Raw genomic sequence first — 24235 nt, forward strand, 5'->3', positions numbered from 1 at the left:
GCAGGCCTGATTGCTCCTAACTGCTCTTTCCTGCCAGCCTGATTGCCCCCACTGTCCTCTCCCGCTGGCCTGATTGCCCCTATCCCCCTGATGACCTGATGTCACCCCCAACTGACCTCCCCTGCAGGCCTGGTCCTCCCCAACTGCCCTCCCCTGCTGGCCTGATCGCCCCTAACTGCCTCTGCCTTGGCCCCACCACCATGGCTTTGTCTGGAAGGAAGTTGGACATCCAGAAGATGGATGGTAGATGGTCTAATTAGCATATTACCCTTTTATTAGTATAGATTAGAAATATTTCAAATAACGATATTTGCACAAATTTGCCACCAGAAGTGTATAATTTGTTTGATTTTTTTGGATCCTATGTAGTAATATTAGTGAAGAGTAAACAGAATTTTGTAAATTAGCCAAAGTTAAAAGTAAATAAAATCCACTCAGACAGCTTATAAATTATATGTAGCACTTAGTATGTTTTTGGTTAAGGAAGAGAAGTCTAAACAATAAAGGGAGAGGAAGAGGGAGAGAGAAGGAGAGAGAGAGAGAAAGGTGCCAATGTTGTGCAGAGTGGGTTGATACATAAGGCTTCTGCCCTGAGAGAGCCACAGAAAATTAATTCTTGGCAAAATTACAAAAATACACAAATAGTCAAACCTCTTTGTTTATTTGTATAAATAAATGAACAAACCAGAAAATATAAATAATACCTAGTTTATCTCAAAAACACAGGGATAAAGAATTACCATGTGCCAGAAATAGTGAACTGGATGCCAGCGTAGAAAACAGAGGGGGCTGCAGCAGTAGTTGACCTCAGATAAGGGAGGTTAAGTATTTTAAACCCAAGTGGTGGTAGAGACTTACAACTGCACCCATAGAATAAAAGCCTAGAGCCTCAAGAGGCTTATCCACATGTGAAACAGGCCAAAGAAATGCTGAGTTTAGAAACTTCTGCTTCTAGCAATGATGGGCCGAGTAACTCACACCAATTCTTTTACTGGGGACAACTACAAAAGGTTGTATGCAATATTTTCTTTAAAATATTTTTTAAACTTTCAAGGGACTTATGAAATAGTGAGAAAGTACTTAGCCAGTAATCAGAAAGAAGTTGAGAATCCAGAGAAAAAAAGCCCAGCACTCAAAGCTGCTTTTGGTTTGAAATGATCAATTTCTGGTGTCCAGAAGGTTACCTCAAAAACACTGAGAAGTAAGCAAACCTGTCCTAGTTAGGGAGTCTTCACCTTGTTCATCCCAACTATTAAAAGGGGGCTTAAATGACAATCCTTCAGGAAAAGGCAACCCCAAATTGTAGCTATCATAAGAGTACTTTGCATGGGTGCTTCAAGGAACCTCAAGGCTTGAAGTTTGATTAACTTCGTTCTAGATGGTTTATCCCAACAGAATTACATTTACATTAAAGTCTTCGCAGAAAGAAGATACTATCATCTGGCACCTCAAATCATTAGGAAAAAAATATTATTCGATTACAATGATCAGACTTATGGAAACAGCACACCATTAGTGGGAAGCATCATAAACAAGGCACAAAAGCAACAATCACAAAGACTTCAGATATTGCATTCATCAGGCACAGATCATAAGACATCTATCTGTACTATGTGCCAAGACAAAAAATTATATATATATATATATATATATATATATATATATATATATATATATATATATATATATATATATATGAAATTGCAGCAGAAAACTGGTAACCCGAAAAACAAACTAGACTTTCTAGTTTGAATGAAAAATTATTATATGAAAAAGGGCTTTCAGGATCTCGGTATTCTTCTGATAAAAAGTAGGCTGATTAAAGCCTTCAGCAGTTTCTCGGTTCCACAGGTGAAGCAGCATTGTGGCCCAGACGCATTACACCTGGGAGCCTCTTTGGCATCTGATTTAGGTGAGACTTTGGACCTTTGAGCTAATTATATTTACATGAGATTTTTGTACTTCAAACCAATGCTAAAGTAATGACATTTTTGTTGTCTGTATCGGTCAAGGGTCCACCAGGGAAACAGAAGCAGCAGGGTATATATAATGATCTAGGCTAGTTCAAAATCTATGGAAGAGCCTAAGGAAGGCCCAGCTGGACACACTGATGCTGCCACCCGAGGGCAGCTTCTTCCTCAGATGTCTTAAATCATTCATCTGATTGAATCAGTTTATACAGAGTATCAAGGACAATCTCTTTTACATGAAATCCACTAATTGTAGATGTTAATTACATCCATAAAATAGCTTCACAGCAACACCTAGGTCAGTGTTTGATTGAATAAAAAAGTGGAGACTATAGCTTAGTCAAGTTGACACATAAAAGTGACATGTAAAAGTGACAAGGACTATGGAATGGAGTGAATACATTGTGCATTTAGGACAGATGTCGATTTTTGAGAGCCGGAAACAGACAGACTAAGAAAGACAGAATTCTAAATATGGCTCCTAAAAGTCCAATCCCCTGGTTATTCAATTAAACACAAATACAGGTACTCTCGTGAAACGGTTATGCAGATTATAACTGAAAGTCTAAATTATTTGACCTTCAGGTAAAGATATTATCCTGGTAAACCTGAGTGAACCAGGGAAGCCCTTTAAAATTGATGTGTTGTTTAGGGTTGTTGGCAGAAGGGAAAATCAGTGTGATTGGAAGCGCATGGAAGTTTCAACAAACCATCCCTGACTGTGAAGATGAGTCACATTCAAGGACTAAAGGGAGCCTTCCAGAAGCTGACAGAAGCCCCTGGCTGACAGAAAGCAAAGAATGGGAAGCTCAGTCCTACAACTACAGACACTGAATTCTGCCAGCAAGCTTGAGTTTGGGAGCAGATTCTTCCCCAAAGTTTCCAGAGAAGGGGCCAGATTAATCAATGCCTTGATTCCTACAGCTAATCCAAGTAACTATGCCTGGATTTCTGAGAAACAGAACTGTGAGAATATAAATGGGTACTCTTTTAAGCTGCTAAATTTGTGGTAATTTGCTACACAGCAATAGCAAACTACTACCCGTGGAATATAGCACCAGGTCAGGAGCTGAAATGAAGTGTGAGACGTTGGTCAGAGATTGTATCACTTAAGGAACTCCATGATCTTTTCAAGGATTTGGGGATATTTGTGACAAAACTACAAAAGAACTATACTATAAAAGAGCCATCCTGTGAACATTTGCCACACATAGGACACAAATACTGTATTATAAACATGGAACAGTAAAATATTTTTTGTCTTCTCCCTCTGACTTCCCTCATCTTGGAAAAGAATGGAAGAGAAGTGGAATGAATAAATGGAGAAATTGTGAAAGAATATAGCCATTTCCTTTCCTTTCACTGAGTTAGAGGGGTTCACAGGTCTATTCGAGTAATATTTAGAAGTTTTCAATTGGATGAGAAAGTGAAGAGCAGATTACATTCCAACCAGATACACATTTTAAGCTGACAATTACTGTTCTAGTCCCTGAAAGGGGCAGGATTAGCTACCAACAGTACCCCGGACATAAATTGGAAGTGAGAAAGGAAAATCTGATGGAGACGAGTAAAAGGGCAGTTTCATAAGAAACATAATGATATTTAATGAGCTCACTGTATCACATAAATTCCACTAAGAAGTTATACCTGTTCAGATGAAAAAGGGGAGAGCTGAAAACAGGTAGAACTAAAATACCTGTAAACCTTCCACCCAGGGACTGTATCAATCCTTTGTTTCCTCAAATCTTTTCTATAACTTTATAAAAATTCTCTTTTTCTCAATCTGTTTTTTTTTACATATATATTTCTATTGATTTTAGAGAGGAAGGGAGAGGGAGAGACAGAACATCAATGATGAGAGAGAATCATTGATCGGCTGCCTCCTGCACGCCCCCCATTGGGGATCGAGCCCGCAACCTGGGCATGTGCCCTTGACTGGAATTGAACCTGGGACCCTTCAGTCTGCAGGCTGACACTCTATCCACTGAGCAAAACCAGCCAGGGCTGTTTTGTTTCTTTTTATTGCCCAAAAGCTAAAACTATTTTTTATATTTCGATTGTTTTTCTTTTTTTCTCTCCAAACCCCTCCCAGCTTTGGCAACCATCGGCTTGCTCTCTGTATCTGTGGGTCTGTTTCTGTTTTGTCACCTATTGAAAGCTCCTCAGTTAGTATAGTGGCCCTTCTCTTTACAGCCAGGAGCCAACAGTTATCCCCACAGAAGAAATCAGGTATGTAGTAATACGTACAGTAGAACAAAATAATCTTTTAGACAAAAAGACTTATTATAAGTACTAGACATATCTATATATATATCTAACATTTAAAGAATAAAGTTAAAAATCCAAAATAATGGTGAGGTATTCCAATGTACTTTTATCAGTATCAAGATATCTCCTAGAAAATAATCATTAAAAAATGATGATTTTAACAGCACAACTAGCAAGCTTCATCTAATGAACATATATAATACCCAGGGCCAACTATGAAGATTTCATATTATTATGAAATATTTTGGATATCCAGAACATATAAGGAAAATTTAAATTATTGAGATGTATCTAGCACATGTCAAGAAATAATTCTCTATGAGTCTATGTTTTTCTGCTTCTGTTCTACAGTAAATGCACAGCCTTGAAAGGTAGAGATGATATCTCCCTCTGAAGCAGAGGGTAGGTTTACTTGAAATCAACATAAGAAAGAGAATATTTTTATTATGGGACAAAGGTTGGGCCGGTTTACTAGCAGCTTGCTTAGAAGGTTGGATTCTCTTAAGCTTGAAGTTTTTCAACAATGACACAAATCCACTGTGTGTGTAATAGCCACGAGCTCACCCCCACATCACCCCAAGTCCAACTGATGTGCATGTAAGCCTGGGAATGGTGACAGCTTCTTAAATTTTCTAGGCCCTGAGCACCTCACTATCCCTCCTTGTGTGCTCCCTTAGTCCCGCCCACATATCTGAAAATTGTATTTAAGGTTTTACTCTAAGATGAAAAGTCACTACAGGGTAGAACAAAGATGTAATATGATTTGACCTTTTTTAAAAGGAGCATCCTGGATAGATGGGATGAAATAAGAAGAGGAACCATTTAAGAAGATTTACTTCAATATACAGATAAATGATGATGGTGAACAAAAACATATGTTTATAGAATCTGGATTTTAAGCTTTTCTATTTTCAGGAATTCTCATTTGTGTATACAATTAGTGGAACCTAGTAGGTTGCAGTCTAATATCTGGCAGATCTTTCCTCTCCTACCTTTTTTCTTTTTCATTGCTTAAAGTATCATACATGTCTCCTTTTTCCCCCTATTGACACCCTCCCAGCCACTCCCACCCCCCAGGACAAGCTCCCACCACCCCAGTGTCTGTGTCCATTGGTTATGGTAATATGAATGCATACAAGTCCTTTGGTTGATCTCTAAGCCCCACCCCCACTCCCTTCCCACCAGCCTTCTCTCTGAGGTTGGACGGTCTGTTCAGTGTTACCTTGTCTCTGGCATTATTTTTGTTCATCAGTTTATGTTGTTCGTTATATCCCACATGAGTGAGATCATGTGATATTTATCTTTCTCTGACTGACTTATTTTGCTTAGCATAATGCTCTCCAGTTCCATTCATGCTGTTGCAAATGGTAACAGTTTCTTCTTTTTTATAGAAGTGCAGTATTCCATTGTGTAGCTGTACCACTGTTTGTTAATCCACTCATCTGCTAATGGGCACTTAGGCTGTTTCCAAATCTTAGCTATGGTGAATTGTGCTGCTAAGAACATAGAGGTGCATATATTCTTTCTGATTGGTGTTTCTGGTTTCTTGGGATATATTCCTAGAAGTGGGATTACTGGGTCATATGGGAGTTCCATTTTTAACTTTTTGAGGAAACTTAATAGTGTATTCCACAGTGGCTGCACCAGTCTGCATTCCCACCAGCAGTGCACGAGTGTTCCTTTTTCTCCTTATCCTCTCCAGCACTTGTCGTTTGTTGATTTGTTGATGAAAGCCATTCTGACAGGTATGAGTGGTATCGCATTGTCATTTTGATTTGCATCTCTTGAATGATTAGTGACTTTGAGCATGTTTTCATATGTCTCTTGGCCTTCTGCATGTTCTCTTTCAAAAAGTGTTTATTTAGGTCCTTTGTCCATTTTTTATTGGATTATCTTCCTTTTGTTAAGTTATTTGAATTTCCTATAAATGTTGAAGATTAAACCTTTATCTGACATAGCATTGGCAAATATGTTCTCCCATGCAGTGGGCTTTCTTGTTGTTTTGTTGATGGTTTCTTTTGCTATGCAAAGTTTTTATTTTTATTTATTTTTTTTATTTTGATATAGTCCCATTTGTTTATTTTCTCCTTAGTTTCTTTCCATTGCCCTAGGAGCTGCATTGGTAAAGATATTGCTATGACATATGTCTTATATTTTGCTACCTATGGATCTAAGATTTTTATGTTTTCCTGTCTTACATTTAAGTCCTTTAACCATTTTGAGTTTATTTTTGTGTATGGTGTAAATTGGTGATCTAGTTTCAATTTTTGCATGTATCTGACCAATTTTCCCAGCACCATTTATTGGAGAGACTGTCTTGACTCCATTGTATGCTCTCTCCTTCTTTGTCAAATATTAATTGAGTGTAATGGCTTGGGTCAAATTCAGGGTTCTCTGTTCTGTTTCACTGGTCTATATGTCTGTTGTTATGCCAGACCAGGCAGTTTTAAAATCGTGGCCTTGTAATGTAGTTTAATATCTGGTATTGTGATCCCTCCAACTTTGTTCTTCTTTCTCAGGATCGCTGTGGCTATTAGGGGTCTTTTTTTATTCCAGATGAATTTTTGGAGAGTTTGTTCTAGGTCTTTGAAATATGCCATTGGTATTTTAATGGGGATTGCAATGAATCTATAAATTTCTTTGAGTAGTATAGATATTTTAATGATGTTGATTCTACCAATCCATGAACACAGTATGTTCTTCCATTTGTTTATGTCTTCCTCTCTTTTTTCAATGTCTTGTAGCTTTCCAAGTACAGGTCTTTTACCTCCTTGGTTAATTTTATTCCTAGATATCTTTGGTGCAATGGTAAATGGATTGCTTTATTAGTTTCTATTTCTGTGAGTTCATTATTGGTGTATAAAAAAGCCATAGGTTTCTAGGTGTTAATTTTGTATCTTACTACATTGCTGAATTCATTTATTAAGTCTAGTAGTTTTTTGATGGAGTCTTTGAGGTTTTCTATGTACATATCATGTCATCTGTGAATAATGACAGTTTTACTTCTTCTTTTCCTATTTGGGTGGCTTTTTATTTCTTCTTCTTATCTGATCGCTATGGCTAGCAATTCCACGTACTATGTCAAATAGGAGTGGTGAAAGTGAGCATCCCTGTCTCCTTCCTGTTCTTAGTGGAAATGTTTTGAGCTTTTGTCCATTGAGTATGATGTTGGCTGTGGGTTTGTCATATAAGGCTTTTATTATGTTGAGGTATGATCCTCCTATTCCCACTTTGCTGAGAGTTTTTATCAAGAAAGGGTGTTGCATTTTGTCAAATGCTTTTTCTGCATACATTGATGTGATTATGTAATTTTTGCCTTGAAATTTATTTTTGTGATATATCACATTTATTTATTTGCAGATATTGTACTATCCTTACTTCCCCAGAATAAATCCCAGTTGGTCATGTTGTATGATCTTTCTAATGTAATGCTGGATCCGATTTGCTAGAATTTTGTTAAGGATTTTAGCATCTATGTTCATCAAGGATATTGGCCTGTAGTTCTCTTTCTTGATGGTGTCTTTATCTGGTTTTGGATTTAGGGCAATGCTGACTTTCCTCTCTTACCTTTTGATAGCCATGACATGAAAATGTGGGGAAGACTTGACCAATGATTCTGAGGTCTGTGACCAAAGGTGGAGCAATAAGTGAGGACCAGTCACAAGGGCCATGGTTTACTGCAGCAGTGCTGGTGTCCCAGTCAATGTCTTCCGGGCCTGGAGACAGCCTGTCCTGAAGTGAAAGGTTTCATAACCTGCTGATACTAGCTGTCCAGGTTCCAGAGTGCTGCCTACTTTCGTTGATTTCAATTCTGTGAGTCCCTGTATAAGAGACGCAGCTTTTCTTTTCTTTCTCTCTCCCTTTTTTCCATCCCCGAGAATATCAAGGGCTTTGGACATGAGCTCACATTTCATCTCCTCCAGTTTCCAGAGATGTGGTCTTGTACAAATTACAGACTCTAGGCCTCAATGTCTTTCCCTGAAAAATAAGGCCATTCAGATCTCTTGTGAGAATGAAATAAAGTAAACAAAGTGTTTATCTCAGGAACTGGAATGTGAGCAGTACGTTCTGAAGGTAGGTATGATTGCTGCTCTTGTTAACGCTCTTTTAAATTAAGTTTACCAGGAGTCAGGTCAGTTGAGACTTTTCCAGGAAACACATTTTCTCTGGAGCTGTTGTAAATGCAATTAAAGATGAGCAAGTAGAAGGATAGTAATATAAATATATATATATATATAAATATATATATATATATAAATATATATAATTTATATATATAATTTATATATATAATTTATATATATAAGATTATATATATATATATAATTTTAGAACTCAGATGGTTTTTAAGAGTTGTGTAGATTTTTCTGTCTTAGATAGCATAATTTTTTTTTTAAATGAAAGCTTAGAGCAGTGATGGTGAACCTTTTGAGCTCGGCGTGTCAGCATTTTGAAAAACCCTAACTAAACTCTGGTGCCATGTCACATAGAGAATTTTTTTTTGATATTTGCAACCATAGTAAAACAAATATTTATATTTTTGATATTTATTTTATATATTTAAATGCCATTTAACAAAGAAAAATCAACCAAAAAAATGAGTTCGTGTGTCACCTTTGACACGCATGTCATAGGTTTGCCATCACTGGCTTAGAGCATGCTGCAAACTTCTAGGGTTCTAATGATGAGCCACTCCCTATTGACTATTTCATCCTGTGCTCAATTGTCCTAATATTTTATGAGCTCAGAGGGCAGCAATCAAATTTTTCTCAAATTGTCTCACAATGTGTGAAACAAATTCTTTTCATATAGAGGAGTTCTCAAGCTTATAAGAATTGAGCTGTAGTCCCACTGCTCTCATTCTTCCCATTTAAAGATATTTCAAACAAGAATAAACACAGACAGTCTGAACTTTTGCCATTTTATTTCAGTGCTTCTGAATCTATTTTAATCAAATCTTTCAAAATGATGTCTCATAAAACTTGGCTTAATTACTAATGTCATATGAATCATAAAACTGAAAATAAATTCATGTTTTTGTCATGAATAGTTCATTGGTAATAGACTATTGTCTAATGTCTAAATTTGAGTATACAAGAGTGCTGCTTTAATAAGTTTTCTGTGGTCCTCATGTTACAAGACTTAAAGTAGAAGAGCTTATGTTCAGTTAGAAAATCCCTACAGATGTGAAACATTGGAATTGGAACAAGGGTTACAAAAAAAAAGAAGAAAGAAAGAAAGAAAGAAAGAAAGAAAGAAAGAAAGAAAGAAAGAAAGAAAGAAAACCTCCGAAGATCAATGCATTATGTCAAAGGCTTAAGATAATCTAAAGTTACTTTTAACAGTATATATTGTTCAGTTGTGTACTCTACAATGTAAGTTAAAATTTCATCAACTTCCATTGACATTACTACATTTAAAATTCATGTGGATAGTCATGAATACAGACACCATGAGGAAATATAAAATGCTCTTTATTTTTAATACAAAATAAATTAGATTAATTAATTTGTAGATTTTTTTTGAAGTGGTGTGGAGTTTGTTTAAAAGGCAAATAAAATATTTAATGGATCATAGAGATATTTGTTACTTAAAAATGGACATATCTCAGAAGATATGTGTTAAATCATTGGTTGGTGGTGAGGGATGGAGGGGAAGGCATTGACTATAATTGCATTTAAGTGTTTATCTGGCCTACTTCTAAGTACACCATATTCCTCTCCAAGCATTTATGAGATCCACTGGGAAACAAAGAAATACAATTCTAGTTAGCTTATTTACTTTTTGACAGCTTTAAAAACTTTATTTGAAATTTCCATCATGGAACACCCATTATTTGATTAGGAATGCATTAGCTGAGCAAACATTTCTGTAAAAATAAATATAAATCTGATTGCCTTTGGTGGGTTTAAAAAAGCACTCAAATTCTTAGACTAAAACCTAATGTTTGCTTTTCTTTTTGTTTCTTTTTCTAGTATCAGTACCCTAAGCACACTTGACTTGTATCTAGGATTTATATTGAGGTAGGAATTTCAATTTAATTCAGAAACCTCATAAATACCTTAGTGGAACAAGATATTTAATATTCTCCTCAAAGTTTTATTTTTTTCTTTACATAGAAAGATAAATTTGTTTTTCACTATCTGAACGATACACCCTGGACATTTTGTCTAAAGTGTGGGTGGATTTATACTGACCCAGAAGCATTAACTTATTTATTTTATGCATTAAATGTATTTACTTTTTTGTCCACAATGTTTCAGGTAGTATTTTAGTTACTAGTGGCACAAATAATAAGACAAAATCTTGCCCTCCAGAATGTCAAAATCTAGAGGAAGAAAAGAACTTTTCTAATAAAAATAAAAATAAAAAACCTTTTAAGCTTGTTATGATGTGTGCAAAATGCTATAGAAACACAGATAAAAAAAATGATTACAATTGTCTGAGGGTAGTAACAGAAAGTAGTATTTAATCTGAGCTTCAATGATGAGTATAAATTTGTCAGTTAATCTGAGAAACAAAAAACAAAAAAACACAACAGAGCATCATGCCATTCAGGAAATTAAGCAATTCATTTTTAAGGAATAAGGAGAGAAATAGAGGCAGAGCATAACTTCCTGAGGTCATGTGAAAGAACTGGCTCATAATATTTTGAGAAATTCAAGTTACGCAAGAATGTTATGCCCTTGAGGTCTGTGATAGACCACAGAGAAAACAACTCAAGGGGCATTTAAAAATGGGCCCTCTCCAAATGTGAAAAAGAAATCAGAAATACCTGAACAAAAGGAGTAGCACTGAAATTAGAGAAATGGGAGGAGAAAAAATGCTTAGATGCTGACTTTGATTAAATTTCTTCATCAAATTGTGTGTGTGTGTGTGTGTGTGTGTGTGTGTGTCAGGTTCAAGATGGTGACATAGGAAGGCCATGATCAAACTTCCTCCCACAAACACACTGAATGTACTTCCACTTACAGAGCAATTCTTCTGGAAGAATAACTGAGGGCTGGTTGAATAGCTCTGCACAACAAACGAGAGGGGACCACATAAAAAGGGTATAAGAGAAGAAGATGTAATAACCACAGGAATCCTTCCCCAGTGGAGCCGCTTGCAGTAGGGCAGGTATCACTGAAGAGCTTAAGAGCAGACTTGCCTGCCCAGGGGCATAGATATAAAATATCAATTTAAAAGGCAGCTTAAACTATATCTAAACGAAATCTACTTACTACCTCCAGGGTACTTGCCAAAATGGTGGGGCTCTGCAGGGACTCTCCAGGATCAGCTGTGATGGCCAGTGCCATTGTTTGCTTTCCGCCTCCACCTACATTGCTTAGGCAACAGCTCTGTCCAAGCACGCTAGCCAGTCTGCAAGACTGCCACAGCATGCCCTGGGGCCCCTAGACCAGCAGCCATTCCCACTCAGGCCAGCTGGTCCACCAGCACCCCTAGAGCTATGCACCCTGGGACCAGGCCTATGCCCACTCTAGACCTGGCCAGCTCACCTGCCAGGACATCCTTGGCACCATGTGCAGCTGCTTTGTCTCTAACCAGCTTGCCAAAGTCATCCAGCATATGCAGTCTACACAGAGGTTGCTCATACGCTAGGCCACATCTTCAAGATCAGGAGAGGTAGCTGTTCTTTTAGTTCATAGAAACAAACACAGAAAGTCAAACAAAAGGAGGATATAAATAACTATGTTCCAAATGAAAAAAACAATAAAAATTTCCAGACAAAACACTAATGAAATAAAGATACTTAATTTGCCTGACAAAGAATTCAAAATAATGGCATAAGAATGTTCACCAAACTTGACAGAAGAATAGAGAAACACAGTGAGAACTTTAACAAAGAGTTAGAAAATATAAGAAAGAACCAATCAGAGTTGAAAAATACACTAACTGAAATAAAAAAAAAAAACTAACTGAAATATAAAAAAAACAACTAAAAGAAATTAAAAGCACATTAGATGATAAAGAAAAACAAATTAACAACCTTGAAACAGGATAGTGGATATCACCCAATCAGTGCAGCAAAAAGAAAAATAAATTAATAAAAATAAGAAGAAAAACAGGATAGGATAGTTTCAGGGATCTGTGGGGAAAATCAAGGTCCAGGAAGCACAGAGATGTTCAAAGAAGATGAACATCAAAAGATCCACACCAAAATAAATTATAATTAACATGGAGGAATCATGCTCCCTAATTTCAAACTATACAACAAATTTAGAGTAATCAAAACAGTATGCTACTGGTACAAAAACAGATACATAGATCAATGAATAGAATAAAAACCTCAGAAATAAACTCACACTTATATATCCAATTAATTTATGACAATGAAGGCAAGAATATACCATGAGAAAATGACAGTTTCTTCAATAAATGGTGTAGGGAAAACTGGGCAGATATATGAAAAAAAGAAAGAAAGAAAGGAAGAAAGAAAAGAAGGAAGGAAGGAAGGAAGGAAGGAAGGAAGGAAGGAAGGAAGGAAGGAAGGAAGGAAGGAAGGAAGGAAGGGAGGGAGGGAGGGAGGGAGGGAGGGAGGGAGGGAGGGAGGGAGGAAGGAAGGAAGGAAGGAAGGAAGGAAGGAAGGAAGGAAGGAAGGAACTGGGCCACTTTTTTACACCATATTAAAAAATAAACTAAAAAATGAATTAAACACTTCAATGTAATACCTGAAACCATAAAACTCTTAGAAGAAAACATAGGTAGTAAACTCTTTGACCTTAGTCTTAGCAATATATATTTTTTTAATATGTCTCCCAGAGAAAGGGCAACAGAAGCAAAAATTAACAAGTGGTACCATATCAAGTGAAAAATATTTTGTATAGTGAGTGAAACCATCAACAAAGGAAAAGACAATCTACTGAATAGTAGAAGTTAAGCTAATGATGTATCTGATAAGACATAAATATCCAAATTATACAAAAATCTCACACCTTGCCTGGCCAGTGTGGCTCAGTTTCTCTCTCTCTTCCTCTCCCCTTGAAAAGTGTAATACTGCTTACTGATACCAACCTCTGCACCAGTTTCCTCTACAGCACATTCACATTCTAACATATATTTATTTACTAGAGGCCCGATGCATGAAATTTCTGCAAGAGTAGTCCTTCCTTCCCCCGGCTGCAGGCACTGGCTTCCCTCTGGCACCTGGGACCCGGGCTTTCCTTCGGCCCCTGCTTCATCCAGAAGGACATCTGGAATGATGTCCAGTACAATTAGCATATTACCCTTTTATTATAGGTTGCTTAAAATTTTCTGCTTTCCCATACTATGGTGTAAAACTGTATGAAGATAAACATTGTTCGTGTGTTTGTAGTATTGTTTTGTTTTTAACTGATACATTTTTAGAGCATAAAACAGCGCTAGCACTGACTAGCTATTCAATCGATATATGTTGATAGATGAAATTAAGAATTCACTATGTAAGTTTGAATAACCAGTTGCATAAATTCAAAGACACTAGTAGTAGTGAATTGGAAGATAGGTTAATAGAAAATACTCAACCTGAATCAGAAAGAAAAAAATGTGAAAATTAATAAAAGAGAATTAGAGGCATGTGAGAAATGACAGCTAACATGCATGTAAGTAAGGTATCCTAAGCAGAAAAACACCAACGGGACAGGAGCAATATTTGAACATATAATGGCCAAAATATTCTAAAAGTAATAAAAATTATCAATTCACAAATTTAATGTGCTCTGAAAAACATAAGTAGATAAATAAAAAGAGAATCACAACTAAGCTTATCTTTGAAAAATTGCTGAAATCAAATAAAAAGAAAGTTTTAACAGCTGTTAAAAGCAATAAATTTTACTTTTGATAAAGAATATTTTATATTGCCGAAACCGGTTTGGCTCAGTGGATAGAGCGTCGGCCTGCAGACTGAAAGGTCCCAGGTTCAATTCCGGTCAAGGGCATGTACCTGGGTTGCGGGCATATCCCCAGTGGGAGATGTGCAGGAGGCAGCTGATCGATGTTTCTCTCTCATCGATGTTTCTAACTCTCTGTCTCTCTCCCTTTCTCTCTGTAAAAAATCAATAAAATATATTTAAAAAAAAAGAATATTTTATAATGATAGAGTAAATTCATCAGGAAGACATAAAATTCTAAATTTGTGTGTAATCAAAAACATAACTTCCAAATATATAAAGCAAAATAAAATTATAGAACTAAATTGTAAAAGTTATAGCAAAAGGAGAAAGAAATAAAATCACAAAAAACGAGGTGCTTTTTACATAACTTTTTCCATAGCAAATACATAAAGGACATAAAAATTTAGTATAGAAATAGAAGTTATAACAACATTGTATTTCGTTATTTGATGCTGCATATAAATCACCGCAGATTCAGTCTTAGCCTATGCAATTTATTATTTCAAAATGTCTGTAAGTCAAGTCCTGGCACAGTTTTCTGGGACGGTTCTGCCTCTGAGTCTCATGTGAAAGCTGCATTCCCAGTGTTGCTGGGGCTGCATTCTCACCTCAAGGCTTGACTGGATATGCTTCTAAGACCACACATTTCTTAGCACATTTTGTTGCTTGCAGCCATTTGTGCCAAGGACCCCCGTTTCTTGCCAACTGCTGACTAGAGGACACCATCATTTTGTAACTGGTTGTTAGCCTTAGTCACATGGGGTCCTCGCATGGTGCTGTTTTATCAAAACCAGCAAGGGAATGTCCCCTAGCAAGACTGATGGTACAATTTGATGTATTTTATTCTAAGGGCTAGAAGCAAGTCACAGGACCTAGCCACCACCAGGGGAGGGAATGACATAAGAGTTTGATTTTCCAGAGGCTAGGATAATTGTAGGTCATCTTAGAGTATGTTTTTCACAAACCCAAATAACTAACTGATCTAATTGACATCAGAACACTTCACTCAATGACAACAGAAGACACAAGGAATGTTCACCAAAATTGGCCACATATTGGATTAAAAAGCAAACCTCAACACATTTCAAAGGTTTTGAGGACATTCAAAGAACATTCTTTGACCATAGTGAAATTAAGTTATAAATCAATAAGAAAGAGAAAACTAGATATTCCCCCCAACTGCTTGGAAGTTAAATAATGTACTTCTAAGTAATCCATGGATTTTTTTTAAAAAAATAGAAATTGGAAAACATTTTAACTCAATGACAAGGAAAATGTAAAATATCAAACCTTGGGGAATGCAACGAACAATACTTAAAAGGAAATTTATAGCCTTGAATTCATATTTTTAAAAAGGTTAAAAATAAATGCTCCAATCTTCTTTCTCAAGCAAATAGGTAGAAAAAGAACACAGACAAACCCAAAGACAGTAAAGTAAGATAATAAAAAATGAATTTTAAAATAAATATGATATGCTAAGGCTGCTCAACCACTAACTATGACATGCACTGACCACCAGGGGGCAGATGCTCCGACTGGTAGGTTAGCTTGCTGCTGGGGTCTGGCCAATCAAGACTAAGTGAGGTGGGCCAGACACACCCTGGAGCCCTCCCACGATCCCTCCCTGGCTAGCCAATCTCCCACATCCTTCCCTGTCCCCCATCGTGCACCGGTGGGGTCCCTTGGCCCTCTTGCAATCCGGGACCCTTCGGGGAATGTCGGAGAGCCGGTTTCAACCTACTCCTGCAGGCCAGGCCCAGGGACCCCACTGGTGCATGAATTCATGCGCCAGGCCTCCAGTTTATAATAAGAGAAAAGCAATAAGATATCATTCGTCAGCTCTCATTTGTCAAAGTTTAAAAGTTTGGTAAACAGGTGTGTTGGGGAGGATCTGGAGAAACAGAAACTCTCAAATGTGAAGATCAGCATGTATACTTAATTATGACACCACCAGGAATAACAATGTAATATACCTAAAATGAACAAGTGCAAATAACAAGAAACCCTGAAATTACACTTCTAGAAATGTATACTACAGGTGTACCTATGTGTACAGTCATGTGCTGCTTAGTGATGGGAATACATTCTGAGAATTGATGCTTGGGTGATTTTGTTGTTGTGTGAACATCTCAGAGAGCACTTACACAAGCCCTAGAGGGTTCAACCTACTACATAACTAGACTACATGGTATAGCCTACCGCTCCTAGGCTACAGCCTGCATAGCATGTGACTGGACTAAGTACAGTAACGAGAAGGAAATTGTAAGACAATGGTAAGCATTTGTGTATCCAAACATCTAATTACAGAAAAGGTACAGTAAAAATTCTATATAATAATAGCTAAGTGTCTGGTCTTCCGGTTGTCCATTCAGTCAATTAAAGCATAATATACTAATGATATGCTAAGGCTGCTCAACTGCTCACTGTGACATGCACTGACCACCATGGGCAGACAGTCGACTGGTCGACCAGTCACTATGATGCACACTGATCACCAGGGGGCAGATGCTCTGCTCGGTAGGTTAGCTTGGTGCTGGGGTCCGGCTGATCAGGACTGAGTGAGATGGGCCAAACACACCCTGGCGCTCTCCTGTGGTCCTTCCCTGGTTGGCCAACCTCTGCATCCCTTCCCAGCCCCAAACATGCACCAGTGGGGGTCCCTTGGCCTGGCCTGCACCCTTTCACAATCTGGGACCGCTTGGGGGATGTCAGAGAGTCGGTTTTGGCCTGATCCGGCAGGCCAGGCCAAGGGACCCCACTGGTGCATGAATTCATGCACCGGACCTCTACTATAGTATAAGAGATAAAAAATGGTTCACTTATATGGGGCACTTATAAATGGAGCTCACAGAACTGGAAGTTCCTTTGGGTGAGTGAGTGAGTGAGTGAGTGAGTGAGTGGTGAGTGAATGTGAAGGCCTATGACATTACTGTGTGCTTCTGTAGACTTTATAAACAGTGTCCCACAAGCCCTTCCTCTACTTCCTTCTAAAATGGTCAGAAATAGAATGTTGAAGCTGTCAGTGTTGCCTCATGAGCACAGGTGTGGGCTGCACTGACTGAAGGTACCCAGGAGAAACTGGCTGGGTAAGGTACAGATCACCATAACAGTGATTGTCAGGAGTGAGTGAAGGTGGCCTGAGGATCAGTAAGAATAAGGAATCAGGATGGAGAGAGAAAGGAACGCAGGGGATTGTCATGTCATGCATGTTGGAGCAGTGATAAGATTAAGGAACATTTTAGTATTCATAAAAAGGAAGGTATTTAATATGGAGAATGTATAGAACTGAGGATTTAAAGGTTAAACTTTGGCAATTTATTTTTTGTTCCATTAACTCTCTCTGGCATAAAGAGCTCTCTCCGGCATTGAATTAATGGAAAAAAAAGAAAATTTATCTATGCTTCACATCATTACAACCTGAAAATATTTCCAAAAAGGGATAGGCTGATTCTACCCTACAAAAGAAAGCTTTTACTAAAGTGGCAGTGGCACTTAATATTTATTAAGGTGGCTCTTCTGAGTCTGTGTCCTTACATAGGAGGACTGAAGGTCCTCAACCAAGACTCTACAGCACTGTACTCTGAAGACCATCAAGTAGAACTGAGAGGGCTAGAGTGCCCTCTGAATATGTATTGCTAGGAGGCCAGGCTCTTCTGTGCTAAAACTGCTGACCAATTGGGATGTAATCTGTGCACTCAAAATTGAGGTGCTATTATAGGGAATCTATTGCCAAGGTCCATAGATATTGTTCCTATCAGAGAAAAAATTCCTCCTAAATCTCACATCCTTCCATTTCCTACAGAAATTTGACTTTATTATAATCTTATGGGACCACTGCTGTAAATGTGGTCTATTGTTGACTGAAAAATCACTATGTGGCACTTGACTGTATATGAAATGGCTTTTGCAAGCTTACTCATTGAAGCATTGTTTGTATGGCAAACTGGAAATGCTCTAAATGACCATCAGAAGGGGGGTGGTTAAATGATGTAATAGTTAATTTTATTTGTCAACTGACTAAATTATGGTGGGTGCCAAATTGTTTGGTCAAATACTAGTCTAGATGTTGCTGTAAATACTTTTTTAGGTGTGATTAACATTTAAATCAGTAGACTTTGAGTAAAGCAGATTACCTTCTGTAATATGGTTGGCCTTCATCCACTCAGTTGTGGGCCCTAAAGTAAAAAATCTAAATTCCTAAGAGGAAGAAGTTATTCCTCCAGCCAGCCTTTGAACTAAAAATATCAACTTCTTTCTGAATTTCCAGCTTGCCAATATCTCAAAATCTCTCTCTTTCTCTCTCTCCTCTCCATCTCTATCATCTTTCTCTCTCTCTCTCTCTCTCTCTCTCTCTCTCTCTCTCTCTCTCTCTCTCTAAATCTTCTTATATTTCTGTCTCTATATATTTCTAGCTCTATATCTATCTATATCTATATGATCTATGTCTATATAAATCTATCTATATTCTCTGGAGAGTCCTGACTAATAGAAATGAGTTATGGATGCATTGATTAAAATGATTACTCTTCTGTCATTATAATGACATAAACTAACTCAGGATGGCAAGATGAAAGATAAGGATGATAATCTATATGTACATCTATATCTATATCCATATCCATATAGATATAGATATATAATATGCAGTGCAGACCTTTATATGCTATGTATGATATGATTGTAATGGGTAATTAGTAATTAGTTTTATACCAATAAAGAAGTAGTTGCTAAGAATGGAGTTGTCAAAAAGGAGAAGTTCCTTGAGATACATAATTAATTGACAATAAAAATTGGATACTGAGAGATGTAGGGAATGGGATTCTAGGTAAATTAAATAATGAAAAGAAAACTGAAAACATGGGACTATAAAATTAAATCCTAGGGCCATTGTCATCTATTGGCTTGCTCTAAAGGAAGTCTCTTTGAAAGAAACAGTGGGAGCTAACAATGAAGAGGTCAGCCACAGTCTGACGATGAGGGCCTGGAATCCAGACATTAAAGGTGGGTTTTTGTGTGTGTTTGTTTGTTTTTAATGAAAATGGTCTCTATCCATATTAAACACTCATTAGGGCTTACATCACCAGAGACAATTGCTCCATTGCTCTGTGGTTTTATGTTGCAAAGTGCTGAGTGCAAGTGCCTGTACAGATTGGCTGTGCTACATTTTTGTTAGAATCATCATTGTGTTGTTTTTGTTGTTATTGTACTTATAACAAATAACAGGATTTGGGTGGTCTGCCACCAACCTATTTTTCCTATTTATTTTAGTTTTTCAGTAATATTTGTATGGCATAATAGCAGAAACAACTACATATTGTATATGTACCATATTTTCTTTCTAAAATTTGAAAAATTATGAATTCTGAAATTTCTTTGCCTCTAAGATATTTTATAAAATTGTGCACATGAATAGGCATATATAAAAATTTCTAGATATCATAAAACAGGGTAGAACAGTGAATCCATTTGATAATAAAATTGGGCTCTGACAACTTCTCAGCAGGCTTGCACAATGAACTAAATCTAATAAGATAAGGTTCAGCAGAGGCACATGCAATATTCTCCATTTGAGTAAGGTAGGTCAACTGAATAAGAAGGTACTTAACAATAGCACATGTTTAAATGCCTTATGACTTTAGTGAGCACAATATAATCTACAGACTAAAAGATTCTTGATGACTTCACAGGTTTCTATAGAACCTCTCATTCCGTGGATTTATGAAGGTATAGTCATTCACATATGTGTGAAATAACTACTATACATCTAGAGCCATGGTCGGCAAACTGCGGCTCGCGAGCCACATGCGGCTCTTTGGCCCCTTGAGTGTGGCTCTTCCTAAGGAGAACCCTAATTAAGTTAATAACAATGTACCTACCTATATAGTTTAAGTTTAAAAAATTTGGCTCTCAAAAGAAATTTCAATCGTTGTATTGTTGATATTTGGCTCTGTTGACTAATGAGTTTGCCGACCACTGATCTAGAATCTTGGGGATTGGGTGTTTTGTTTTGTGTACCACTCACCCTTAATCATTAAGCAGTGGCACCCAGGTGTTAGACCAGTGGGGTCACCCAGGCCTCAGTTCAGCAACCTTGGTACTGATACTTGAGTTCTGGCTAGAAAAGAATTCAGACTCAAGATTCAAGCTATAAGAGAAAGTTTATTTGTATAGTCACAGAGGTAGAAGTGAGTGGTAGAAGAAATGGGCTCATAGGCAAAAGAAGAGTCCTTAGAGCTTAAAAAAGAAGACGCGCCGAAACCGGTTTGGCTCAGTGGATAGAGCATCGGCCTGTGGACTGAAAGGTCCCAGGTTCAATTCCGGTCAAGGGCATGTACCTGGGTTGCGGGCACATCCCCAGTAGGAGATGTGCAGGAGGCAGCTGATTGATGTTCCTCTCTCATCGATGTTTCTAACTCTCTATCTCTCTCCCTTCCTCTCTGTAAAAAATCAGTAAAATCTATTTAAAAAAAAAAAAGAAGAAGGTGAAGGTTCCATGCCTGGGAGGAAGAAGGGGAGCAGGAAGGGGAAGGCTTGGGCATGCTTCCTGGAGGGGGAGCAAACTGGCTTCTCCATCCTAAGGGCATTCAGGGTGGACCTCCTGCGGGGAGGTCCCAGGGGAGGATCTCAATAGAATATTCATCAGCTTTTCAGGTGTGTCCTTTCAGGGTCAGGGCCTCCAGTGATTGGTCAGCACCAGGGCAGGGGGTCATTAGTCATGGCAGCTGGCCATCATGTCCCTTGTCTGATTTTGCTGCTTTTCTTTGCCTGGAGCTGAAACACAGTGAGGCCTAGATGTATTTGATGGGAGTCAGAACCTCATTGTCCTGGGGGTTTAATGCCTAAGGGCTATTATCCAGTCCCCTTGATTGTTCTCTCTCTAAAGGGCCATAACTCACATGCCTAGCAGCATGCCAGGGGAGAAAAGGTGTGTGTGTGGGGGGGGGGGGGGGGTGCGGGTCAGGTCTGAGCTTCGTGACTATCAATCTGAAAGATCAGGGGATCTAAACCTTATCATCAGAAATGTTCTAGGGGAGGCAAGGCCACACCAGGGGTAAGGTTCTTGTTTTCCTAGTTTTGCCTATTGCTGGCCACCTTGGTGACCTTCTATACCTGGCCCATCGTTCTTGCTCTGTTCATGCCTGTCTCACTGCTTACCACAGCTTCACATATAAAAACAGATATATAAATAATGATTCTTTAAGATCTTTATCCTCTTGGAGAATATTCCAAAGCTTTAGAGTTATTTATTTGTTTAAAATTTATTTAAACATGGGTTCTGGGATGGAGTATTTTATATCTACCTATGTTATCATGGTATGTGCAAATAAAATAGGTGTGAATAGGTACTAACTCATACTGACCATTTAATTTTTATCATGATTTTTTTTAGGTAAATGTAATTGAAATCATGAATTAATGTAAATAAATGTGTGAAATAATTATAAGTGATTTGTGAAAAGCCTGTTTCAGTCTGTTTACCCCCTCTCCTCATGTTGTCAGGGGGTCTCACTAATCTCAAGTTCAGACCAGTGTTTGACAAATATTAGCACTCATTAGAATCATCTCAAGAACCTGGCACCCAAGGTACTCTGATTCAGTAGGTGGTAGGAGAGCGGTGGGAGAATTTGCATTTCTAACAACCTCCCAGTGCTGCTCATACTATTAATCAGTGGACCACACTTTGAATAGCAAAGGACTAGATCTAGGCTCTAAGTGTCTTCAATTCACTGTCCCATTATGGTGGAACTCTTCCTATTTCTATTTTAAAGGACCTTTTCTCCATTAATGTGATAACTGGTGATAATGAGCATAAATATATTTATGGTATATTTATCTCATATATGCATACATCTAACAAAGGTCTTTTGAGATGCTGTAATTCAAATAAGTCAAATGAATGGCAGAAATGTCCTATATGACAGAGGATAGATAATTTGGACACATAGGACTAAAAGTATCTCCAACAACAGCCACAACTAAATCTATGTGGATCAGCATGTGAACAACAGTGTTTTGGGCATTTTAAAAGACTAATAAAGATGAAGTCCTATCTATAGATAAATCATAGCAGTTTAAATATATATGTGTATATATTTTTTCTAACCAACTGCAAATAAGATGGTGCTTTTCCAGAACTTCATGTATCAGAATGTGTAACAGATGTCAACTGAAGTGACAGGGTTTAGGATGACGCTGGTGAATTAAAGGGCAGATGTCAGTTTCAAGTGACATGTTTTCTGTAATCTACTGTCTCGTTTTGTTTATCCTTCAGATACAATCTATAAAGCAACTGTTCATATATTTAGTCTTGGATAAGGCTTGGCAATGCAAGCCAGATCTCAAATTTAGTTTGCCGTTTGCCTTCTTGAAAGAAGACGTGATTTATGTTTATAATAAAGTATTTGAAATGTCATTTAATAGGAAAACAAATGGCAGTAGGATTCCCATGAACAAAATAAAAAGGAAGGGGTTTAGAACTTTGCGATAGACATTTTTATCTCTCCACACTTTAACTTACATATTTTCATGCTAATTGTAAAAATTATCTCTCTTGATATATCTTTTCCATTATTTTTTTCAAAGAGAATTCATCAGCTGTGTTAATGATGACACAAAATTTTAATATATGCATTAAACATTTAAGTTTTAATATGTTAACATGTCATAGATGTGAATAATAACAATGTTTTATATATGAAGTGAAAACATATTTTATGTTAGAAATAGTTATAATGCCTGGAAAGTGACTTATATCCATAACAATTTCATTTAAATATTGCTTTTGCTCCCCATTTATCTTAGATGCAATTTTATAGTCCTTTTAAAATATTCATTTCAGTGTGACCTCTTTGAGGCTACAACTTAGTGCCTCTAGCCTACAAATCCAATTGCGCTTACACTTGTTTCTACTCAATTACCTTTTAACATGCAGAGAACAGCTAACACCCAGGTTTGAACTGCATTTACCTTCCCCAAATTCTCCAAGCATTACAACTTTGGTGGTTTTATTGCAATAAGAATGAAGGACTAAAAGGAATCTATCATCCCACCCAGATATTTGATCTCCTGGATAGTTTCAAACACCCTGAGTCTGAGGATGTTAACCTGGCCCTAGAATGGACTTCAGAAACTTTACTGTGAAAAGCATGACAATATATTCTTAAAGGAAATCTGGAGGCATTTCTATGGTTCTCACATTGTGAAAAAAGGAAGAGTTGCTGCATGAGGAAGGAACTATAGTATCATAGAATACAACCAAACACTATCCCTTCCTTCAAAGATTTGACTTTCACATAGTTAGTGTAAGGCTCAGTTATTACATCTGTAAAAATGAATGATGACAATAATGTGTTCCCCTAAGAAGTTGTGATCATAAAATGAGTATGGTGTTTGAAAAGATCCCAGATTAAAAGAAAAAGAAAAAAAAAGAAAGAAATACAGGTAGCATTACTACAAACCATCTCCTATGAGCCAGATTTGGGGCTTGTCATATTTGTTTTCTGCAGATTCAATTTCCACCGCTAATACTTTGATGATAACTCTAAAACCTTTGACAAAAAACTCATCCCTCTGTGTAGTGTATAAACTTATCTCAGTAGAGCTGGATCAACATCTAACTGCTGCCTGGCCAATTTGCCTTTCAACAAGGGGGGAGGGGAATCAGGTTTATTCATAAAAAAACTCATACCAACAGGACTGTGTCAAAATATTACTAAGTTTGGTATTTTTTAGATAATAAATAACTCAACCGACTACAGAATTCCTTTGACAGATTGCTTTTGGCATTGACTATGAGCATGACAGAAAGTCCCTTTTTACTGCAGCACTTTTAACTTATGTAGATGGACTCTTGGGCAAATAGAGTACATTCTTAAAGACTTTTACAAAAATATCTAGTCTTATCAAAACTGAAAAAAAGTAAAATCCACCCTCCCTCATTAAAGCTCATCATCCCAGATAAGAATCTGATACTCTTGATCACTAAGGTTTAGTGAAGAAATATTTTATTTCTTTTCATGGGATGATTTGAATCGTTTTATTGACAAAATCTTTAGTCAAAGAAATAAATCTCTAATCATGGATTTCCAGATTTAAGTGACAACCTGTGTGAATATTGTCTCAAGA

This window comes from Myotis daubentonii, chromosome 3 (genome assembly GCF_963259705.1).
Source record: "Myotis daubentonii chromosome 3, mMyoDau2.1, whole genome shotgun sequence".
Lineage (NCBI taxonomy): Eukaryota > Metazoa > Chordata > Mammalia > Chiroptera > Vespertilionidae > Myotis > Myotis daubentonii.